Source organism: Bidens hawaiensis, unplaced genomic scaffold (assembly GCF_021521415.1).
Source record: "Bidens hawaiensis isolate Kalapana, Puna unplaced genomic scaffold, B.hawaiensis_p1.1 tig00020589_1, whole genome shotgun sequence".
In the NCBI taxonomy this organism is placed as follows: Eukaryota; Viridiplantae; Streptophyta; class Magnoliopsida; order Asterales; family Asteraceae; genus Bidens; species Bidens hawaiensis.
In genome coordinates this window covers 97031-108075 of record NW_027493151.1, presented here as the reverse complement: position 1 = coordinate 108075, position 11045 = coordinate 97031, and the positions used below count along the sequence as shown (strand labels likewise).

The following is an 11045-nucleotide window of genomic DNA, read 5'->3' as shown; positions in this document are numbered from 1 at the left end:
GGGAATGGAGGAGGGTTCGCAACAATTTTTTTTTCTTCATATAAAAGTATATTGATTTTTTTAATATTAGCTTAAAAGACAAACTGACGTCCAATTCAAAAACAATGCGTGTTATATGGACTCATGGACCATCGTGTAATTAACTCTAAATTTTAGTATTACATTTACATTTTATCGTAATAAACTCTTATTTATTATTATTCTAACATAACTAGTAACCTATCTTGGTTTTTTTCTTGTTTTAAACCCTAACTATGCATTGCGACTTGTCTTTTTTAAAAAACAAAAATAAAAATCAATTTGAAAATTCAAATAAATTGAGAATATCTATAAAAGTTATATCATACAAAGTAGACTCGTTATAGTGTTACACATTTTGAACTCTCTCTTTATATGAACTTTAATATGCTTTACTAAGTTAATATAATGATAATATTCCTTAAGAATATTGCTTCCAAAAAAAAATGAAACCCATAAAGCATGACTTTTAAGCTGCTTTAATCATTTATATAATTCTTAAATTCTTTTTCAAAGTATCGCAATTTAAATCATGAACCAAAGATTTATATTTAGTAGAATAGGCTTTGTGATTTAAAAGGGGATAACGGCGCGGCTTGTTGCTTGCTTACCCATTATCCAGATGTAGTTCGGTTTGTGTTATTTATATATAAAAGGATCAATATTTTCTCTAAAAAAAAAATCATGAAGCTCTAATGACCACATATTTAAATTGACGTGACTACTTTGTTACATTATTTTAGACATATATGGGATTGTCATTTTCCATTTAGTTAATTCATTAATTGTTCTATTAAATGTTTTGTGCCCCCAAATAGTAATGGTGACAAACTTATAACACGTTGCTTAATTAAATGATATTGCACACCCAAAGGTTACTTATACTTTATTATTATATATTCATTAACAAAGATAGCGAAATTAAAATAAGACAGTAAACATGTCACGGTAAACCACACAAAATATACTCTTTTTATATAATTTTTTTAACTGTCATTTGAATCATTGACTCACCCAATTCTATATATTCAAACTTAAGATGAAAACCCACCATAAGTGAGTAAAGAATGTATTATCGGAACCGGTAGTGAGAGAACATTAGTAAGAAATATATATAATTTCTTTTTCAACCTTGATTAGCTCTCTCTAGGTAATTAGATCTCTCTCCTTTTTTTGCAGGGCTGGTAAATTAAATGAGTGACTCTTATGTGAATAGTTGGGAATGTGGTAGAATGGTGAAAAAAGTTATCCATGGATTAAAAAGAAATAATCATATTAAATAATTTAGTTCTATTTATTGAAGTGTTAAAATATATATAATACAAAATGATTTCACCTATCCACATTTAATGAAACTAATTCAATAATTAGTTAATAATAATACCAAGTTTAGCAATTGTTTAACAATCTTGTATTAAATTAATAAGATGTCTGGCTGATTAACATAAAATTTTTGAATTATACAATGCATGTATATTTGAAACTTTACAATTAAAAGACTCAAATCAATTATTAAAAGATGTTATTTTAATGAGCCAAACGCATTTTATCTTTGACCGATTCAAAATTAATCTCTTAATGAAACTGTTAAAAGGCTACCAAATATCTCGAGAAGAAAAATCACATAGCTTGAATTTACATGAGTAATATCCAACTAATATTATATATCCAACTGCTTTAACCCTTCCAAAATATTGAAATAAATATGTTCCAATAATGTACAAGGGCCACAACCAAATTTCTTTATAAAAAATCTAGAACATACAAATACTTATTCATTAACTCTTTCTTTCAATAATGTCGCCATGAATACGCGTCGGAAAAAAATGTGTCACTCTCTCCGGCGAAACAACCACCGTCAATATCCACCGTCCACGGCGTCGACAACGAGTAACAATCCCACCCTGAATCCACAAACACGTAATCGTTTCTCGACTCAGCCGAGTCATAACTTGCTCCTAAACTCGGTAATTCCAATATCTCGTCCAACGCCTCATCCGAAGTGAATGTTAACGTGGACGAAGATGATGACGTGGAGGGTGTGTGTTGGTTATTAGGGTTAAGGTGATTCATAGCAGCAGCTTTAGTAGCTGCTGCTTGAATGTCACGTGGGGAGCACGTGTCAGGACGTGGCAGCACACTTGCCAGTTCTGGGAAGTTAAGGATTGCTGAGGATCCTTTTATGGCAAGTGCTGCCACGTCATGTGCACGTGCTGCCATTTCTGGGTCAGCAAATGTACCCAACCAAATTCGAGACTTCTTTTTCGGTTCTCGGATCTCGGATACCCATTTACCCCATGACCGCATTCGAACGCCTCTATAAACCGGATGCTTAGTGTTGTTTTTGTTGTCTTGGTCTCTCCTTCGTTTGCCCGTTTTCGTATTCGGGTCGTTGGATAACATGTTTGAGTCTTGAAATGGATAGTCCGACCCGAATGAGAAAGAAGTTTAGAGAGAGAGAGAGAAGTGAACTAGAGGAGTTTACAAGTGGAGGCTAAATGCACCCACAAATGTTGGTGTGAATCCCATATATATATACACGTATATATATATAAATTAATATAGTGAGAGAAAAATCTAGAGAGAGAAAAATAAGGAAATTTCATACCATCTACGAAGGGACAGGATATGTGACATTTATTATTTTATATATTTAATTAGGGTATGCACCAAAATGATAAAGACAATGGATACAATAGGGGGGTGCCACTACCATATAGGTTAAAAGCTATAAAAGTTATAAAATTCCACCATATTTGATATCATGTTAATAAAATATAGGGTTATGTTTCATATACATGTTTATTAAGGGTTTAGGATATCTCTTGTCAAAGCTTTTTAGACATGCTAAGAACAAAGAGCGTCGTTAGCCTTATCGTAGAAAAGAATCTCCTGCGATCAGACTCCGACATGAGAGTAAGATATTGAATTGAGAGGCGATAATAGGAGAGATGATTAAGTGTTATAAAGTATATAGAGAGTGAGAGATACAGATCAAAATGGATCGGGCGATGTTACCAAATAGGTGGGACACCTTTTATATGCAAGCCAAGAGCTTCACCGGGTTAGCCTGGCTTCTATATGTGGTAAAGCGTCATCTCCACGCCTTAACTTTTGTAGGTGAGTTATCTCACTTTTAGTGAAAGGTGTAGTCTGCTTTTTATGAGTATGCACATGCGAGTCCCCACACTTGTCATATATAGTTAACGTCTTGTCATATATAGTTAACGTCATAGACTTACTCTTGTAGCAATATGCTACTAAGCTTGTGAGCTCATAAGCCGTCGTGATGAAGCTTCTAGCCTATCAGCTTCTTTACTCGGTAGCTAATGCTTGTAACTTTTTAGCTTTTAAGCTCTTTGTGCATTTTTGTGGTTATGAGTGTATAAGGGTACCATGTCGTCATACACCATGTATATATATGCTTTGTAAACACATTGCAAGTTTATATCCGTCTTGTTAATCGTATTGATGAATGAGGTTTGCTTGAATACACATGTATGTGTAGTTTTAATATTGGAAAAACTATTAAACTGCTAATTAATGTGTAACAAAAAAGTATGTAGGTAGTTGTGTAATTTTTATTTAGAGAGCATCTCCAAAGCTGTTATTTACAAACTTCCGTCTCAGCATTTTACATCAGATTGAAAACTTTTTTTTCAAATACGTTTAATTTCTTCAACAATAAAAACTACACACACTGCTAGAAAATACACCTTTAATTACGCGTAAATATGACATGTAAAAGTGTGAGTCATAAAAACAATGTCATCTTTTATAAAATTTAAAGCAAAAATTACACAGATTTTTGTGTCATTGTTTTAACGCCATAAAGAAAGAGAGAAAAAAGCCCGGATAATACACATATTTTGTGTTTCATCTTTGGATGTCGTGTTATAACTTTTAAACAATGCGCGATCTGCCAATAAGACCTAGGGCAAAGTTTCAGTAGATTTCTTCTTTAGATCCATCCCGAGTCGTAGAAAAAACAAAGGCGATTCCTTCAATCAGATCGATTATCAATCGTCTTCAAGTGAATTATCGATTTCTTCGTCATGGAAGGTAATTAGTTCGTCAACTTTTTCAACTGAATCATCAATTTCTTACATATCTATATCCCCTAGATTGTTCGCTGAAGTGTTAGTTGCTCTAGATTTTGCTAATTTGTTGAGATTACTGTTAGGGTTAAAAGTCGTTGTAAGATCGTCGAAAATTGAAACCCTAGGTTTTTCGATCTACTGTTAATTGCCATATATATTGCTAATTTGTTAATCGTATTTAAAGTTGATTTGATTTTTAACTTTTTTTTTTTGTAGATATCACTTTCAGTTAATTTTAACCTAATTTGCTTCTATAAATCTATTATAATAGTAGTGATAGCAACCATTTTGTTGCTTCAAGGTCACTATGATCTGAAAACAATCTGTTATATATAGTTTTGTGATTTTTCATCCCTTATTTTGCTATAATGTGTTACATATAGTTTTGTGATGATTTATTATGTTGACAAATGAATATTTATGTAGACGTTTGGCAGTAGCATGTGCATGTGAAGATCGCTGATTACATATGGTGATGGCAAAGTTTCAAAAGCTTGTGAGACATTTGCTTACCGTCATATTTAATTAGAATTTCTGGATAACAGATGGATCTAAGCTAGTGGGATTGAACATGCCAGTCCCTTCTAGCATTACACTTTTGTGAGTAGTATCTTAAATATCACATTAGTTAATTTGCTTAAAATTATGATTAGTTGTGGTAATTGATAATTAGTGACTTGTAAGGAGCAGACTCAGTTTGTCCGCCTTTTGGTAACACATCTTTTAAAACACTGTGAGTACTTGAATTTTTCATAATAATGAAGTATTGCCACTTTATTCTTTTTATTTATTTTAAATTTTATACTGTTAGGATCTTAAAGCGTATAGGGACCATAAGAATAAGGCTTCTAGGCCTGGACTTCAGCCCCCTACAACCGACTTAGCACACTGCACACCACAGTTCCGTTGTTTTACCAGTTGAAAAATGACCATGAGATGATCATTTTGTTATGTTATTTTTCATGTAAGGACACTCTAAACCTGCATTTTGATCTATGTGTTGAAGCATATGATACATTCGTTACTTAATGTTAGTTTATTTTCTTGAAATCAGACATTTATTTGTCATCCATTAGAAAATAAGATTTTCTTGATGAGGATAGTGTTAACAAATGTTATGTTTGGCACTCAATAAAGACTTCATTTTCAAGCCTTGTTAAATACATGACAAGGTACTTTTATATTTCTCTTAATATCATTTCATCTCTAAACAAACTGTTCTTATTTTTGGAGTTTATAAATTCACCGCAACACAAGTTTTTGCTGCTTAGCAATACCTATTTGTTCATTACTAATAAGATTCATAGTCAAGGTGGAAACAGACGCATTGTATGGTGTTTATCACCAAATAGAATTTCAAGTCAAATAATTCAAGTATTTAACTACCGATTTTCCATTATATATCATTTGAAATCTTTTGACTGGTATGTAAATTTACTTTTTATCTGCAGTTGCTTGTAAGGGAAGAAGCTTTTGCTCAGTTTATGTGACCTTGTTGTCGCTGAACTTGAGATCCAGGTTAGCTTCACAATTGTCACTTTAATTATACGTTTTCTTTTCATGCTCAAATTTATTTTTTAAACTTTTTTCTTCAAGCGTTGTTAAATATTGCAAAAGAAATGCTTGTTATGGCATTCTTGCTGGTTCAAGAAAAATAAATGGGGAACACATCTGATCTCTTCTTTTACAGGTAATTATTACGGCGTTTTAACTACCAATGTGGATAATCTGTTAATGTTTGGTAGTATTAGTACATATCTACTTTCTTTTGGATGAATGTTGGCACATTCTATATCATGTTGCAGATAACTTTCTGTTACCAAGGATGTAATAAAAATATATGATTTTGGATTTGCACGAGAAATCGTCCATTACCACCTTACACCGAGTATGTTTCAACATGTTGGTGAGTTATCAATCATCCTTTTTAATAAATTTTACATGAAAACAACTTGTTACCATGTTATCTTTGTGCTAGTTAGTGAAATATATTTTGTTATCAGAATTAATAAGAATTATCTTTCTGCTAGTTACTTGGTGAAACAACTTGTTACCATAATTAATAAGACAGATGCATCGATGTTGATATTGATGAAATTTGTAAAGAACTATCGACTTTTGTGGCAAACTTCATATTCCGGTGAAATTTTGTATTGACATTGATGTTGTTAATTTTGAGATGTTTGTAATTTGTATTTTATGAAATATTGTATGACATGTATTATAATGTTCAATGTATTTGTTTTATTATATATTTTGAGATGTTAATTGTCATTTAATTTTAAAATTAGTAATTCATCAAAAAAACTTATTATAAAACACCTAAAAACATGACACGCAAATGCTTGTCAAAAATTGCATGTAAAAGACTTGTCATAAATGCGTGTCTAAAACAGATGACACACCAATGCATGTCAACTTTTCTTTATGACATGATCTTCCTTGACACGATTTTACGTGTGATATACCCCTTTAATGACGCGCAATACGCGTCATTAAAGGTATATTTTCTAGTAGTGACAAACCCAATTGAAAGTATTAAAACCATATGTATACAATGTGTGTGGATTAAAATTATGTGTTTGTGGCGGCAAACTTCCAAGCAGGACGGCGACTCCACAATGCTGGAGGTCCGGTTGCGCACCTAGTGTACGTCCGCCTTGCTCCCCCTGGTTACGGACTTTGGGTTGGAGCTGCTCTTATACAAATGAAGAGATTAGATCACTATTTTAATTTTATCTGTTTATAAGATTTATTAATTGCTTTCCATATACTAGTTCTAATGCATGTGTTACTCTACATATTTACCTGTCATCAACATAAAGTAAACAAACTCCAAACTCTTTTATCTATTTAAACAACTTGTATGTGTGATCTTATATATATGAGTATATGATATGATGAGTTGTATATGTTGATTAGATTTTATTTTAATTTAATATCCTGACCAATATCTTGGATGTGTAAGCTGTTTTTACTGATTTTGTGACCTCTGTTAATTAATTTTTATGTGAAACCGTCTTAAGACCATAAACTACTAACGGAAGATAGTTAAGATTTATTTTTTCCGAAAGGAGAACTTTATTAAGAACGCCCAAACAGACCATTAAAAACTAAGAGCTTTAATATCTTCCAAAATCTTCCTTGGGTTTGCATACACATTTGAGAAACGAGTCTCGTTCCAGGTCTTCCAAATGCACCAACACACGATAACCAAAATGCCATGAATGATTTCCTTTGAAACTTCCTTCGAGGCATGTAATTATAGGTGAAAATTATCTACGGCCGTGAAAGCAAAAATAGGATTGAGCTTGCATCAAATGCTAACAAAATGCCAAATAACCGACGAAACTGAACAAGAGAAGATATGGTTCAAGGTCTCCCTAGCATTAGTGCAAATTAAGAGGGCGCGAAAGAGAACTTGATTGAATGTTTCTAATTACAGCTAGAGCTGTCAGAGTAGGAATTCTATCCATCTCCGCCCTCCAACCGAAGAAATTACATTTACTAGGAACCTAGTTGCACCATTTGAACTATTAGAATTAATTTGGATGAAAGTTTAAGGATTAATCTCCAAAACTATTTCATGATATATATAAATCACACTAGGTTATAATTAGATTATATTTGGGTTAATATTGGAGAAAGTCACTTATATTGTGATGCTAAACATAGTTTTCTCTAAGTAAAGTCAATAATCTGAAATCTTAAATTAAGTTGCACATCTATACAATGAATCTCCATCTAGTTGTGCATACGGTCTATCCGATTAAAGGTTGTACGTGGATGGCTCGACTATCTACAGTTACATGCTATAGCCGCATCCTTTGGTCAATCCAGTCAACGGATCTAAACGAAAAGTGTATTCACGGGTTGATACGAACAAGATAAGCTTTGTTTTATACCAATATACCGTGTTTTATCACACTTTGTATCCCATATTATAAGATTTTCGATAATTATTCGATCACACCTTTAGAATCAATTAAAGGATTTCAGAAACGATTACGATGTTGCAATCAATCTAATAAATAATATTATCTAACTTAATATACATATAATCCTTTATTTTTAAACACTTTATAAATGTGAGATCTTAACAATAATTTGTCTAATTAATAATTCACTCATGATTCATGGAGGATATATCATAATCACTCATGATACTTGTTAAATATATGTTTGTTTGTGATTCTTCAGGAATATGCGTCGAAGCTTCTTGCTTCGGTCGGTACATAATAAGGTTTAGACATTCATTTCATTCTTTAGAGCCTATATATCTGTGTACTGTGTACTGCAAATGAGAGGACTTTGATCACTAATGGATTACATCTAAATAAACTTTCATTTTCTCAAACAAGTCGGCTTGCTTTTCTAAAACTACAGATCAAAAACAGTTCTACCTTCAAAAATCTTGTGTGGAAAGATTGGTATATATGTCTTGTTGTAATTCTCGTGTTATGTGTGGTTTCTAGCTCTTTGTTGGTTTGTTTTAATTAACTTTTAATGAAATTTGTCGTTTCATAAAAACGTTATACGGATGATAAGGTAAAAATATATGGCTATAATTGGCCCCTTAGTTATTTGATGGTTCCTATGTACCGAACTACCGATTGCATACGGAAATGAAATCAAATGATCAACTTGATTATTAATCAAAACCTTAATAATTTATTTCTATGCGCATTATTTTGATTCTCTAAATTGTAAGATATTGATCAAAGAATCAATCATTCTTGGATGAATGTTTAGACAATAATATTCAAAAGAAAAGCCACACCAACGAAATCCCTAACAACCAAATATACTTATAAATGTATTTAGTTAAGATAAATCAAATGAAAAACCCGATCCAATTATTCTCCAGAGCCGAAAAGTGTGCAATGTGCGTCAAGCACACGCTCTTTGATCCTCTCTCCTCTGCTCCTTTACTACCCATGTCATCCAGGTCCATTATTAAACCCGATACTTTTGCATCAGAACCTACCTATACACAAGTATATATGAATAAACACACATATAAAACGTTTCCACATAACGAAGTCTGGAGGTTCCATCAACAATAACTAATGGCTCATGGTTGAGATCAACGTTTTGATAAAAAGATTGTTTTTTTCAATCCACGAGAAAACATTAATGCGATAGTTGATGTGCCAATCTTCCAAAGAAAACATGTAATAAACTGAACTATATCTCACACAAATGCTTGTATGAAAAACTGAATAGTGTTTTTTTTTTTATAAATTATCATGTGATTTACCATTGATCAACATTTTATGTAAATTAAGTAATTAACTATTGCTTTTAAGTACATTGAATTGATCATATTGTATTCAAATACTTTCAATAGTCCTTTCAGTTTATGTAAATTGGCTTGATGTTTCCAACAACACATGTGCTTGTTTGTACTCCGGCATGTACTTTTATAAACTCTGAACTAGTACTTTTATCTACATTTAATTGTGCAATTATGAAATATACCATGTTCATACATATAAATTGACCTGATCTTATAAATTAGACATGTGATTTTATTAAGGTTTGTAATACACTTTTGTATATATAATGAATTGTACAATAAAATATATACATACACTTATGTCTTGTTACTTTTCATGTAGAACAAACATCATGAAACAACAGTGGCGGCCCAAGGTTTTCGGAGGCCTTAAGCTAACTAAAATGTTTGGGGCCTTTTCAAAATCTTTTTAATATAAACCCTTATTCTTTACTAGGGTTTGAGACCGACAATAATAAATTTAAAAGTTTTTTTTCCAACGGAGTTAAAAATATTTACTTCCGGCAAATCAATTAAAGCCTCCATTTTTATTTTTATTTTCTTGCCTTTTTTCATAATCAGGTATGTAAGTTCGGTGTCGATTTGAGATTTAAACATGTACCGAATAACAATGTATTCCAGTAGCAAAATATAGCATAGTTAGATTTACATATTCTAAAAGATTAAAAATTGAATAAGAAACTAACAAAAGTTAACCGAGATTGTAAATTGCCATACAATTATGAACACAAGTATTTAAAGTGTAACTAAACTAACCTCAATAGGTTGATAGCAAATCCAAAATCACTTGACCTGCAAAACCATAATCAATTGACAATAGTCAAATCCAATCCAAACATCCAAATCGAAAGTAAAAATTATATTGGGTGATTTAAATGCATAACACACCAATTTAGTACATCATAATACTCATATCAAAAATCGTGTCAAATAAACAGAGACATGAGACTTACACCATGAAAATTGGCAATAGAAATTTTAAATTCTAGAGTGGTTAGCCATTAATGATGATTTATTGATTTCCCTTTCCATTCCATCAATATCATTAAATCGTGTGTGGAATGTTTCCAAGATTGCCGCTTCAGTATTTTCCATGTGTAAAAACTAAAACATAATATATATATATATATATATATATATATATATATTAAAAATAAAAATTTGAGGTCTTTATATTATTGAGACCTAAAGCCCTAGCTTGGCCCAACAAAACTATTGGGCTGGCCCTGTGAAACAAATATATATAGATAGATCATATACCACATACTAGTAAAAATGATTTTCAAACTCCCATGTAAAAACCAAAAAAGATTAATTTAACAAATTAGAATACCCCGTGCATTTGAACATGTTTTAAATGTGAAACATAACACGTTTTTTTAACAACTTTATATGTGATTATCTTTCACTAAATACATACTATTACTTATAAATTTTTCGATCACAGTTCTTATTTAAAGTTTTTATTTCATCTGAGTATAAAATCTAGGGGTGGCAATTTTGACCCATGTGTTAAATGGGTTGTATCAAAATGTATAAGATGAGTCAGAATAGGTCAAACTAAAAAAAAGAAAATGATTGAAACGGGTCCAAACGGGTTGACATTTCACGTTTTTTTTTATGGAACG

At 31.6% G+C, this 11045-nt stretch overlaps 1 pseudogene; it reads right to left on the bottom strand.

Annotated features, from left to right (window-relative positions):
- Window positions 1-1698: 1698 nt before the first annotated feature.
- LOC143561170 (dehydration-responsive element-binding protein 3 pseudogene) lies at window positions 1699-2519 on the bottom strand (annotated as a pseudogene).
- Between the last annotated feature and the right edge of the window lie 8526 nt (window positions 2520-11045).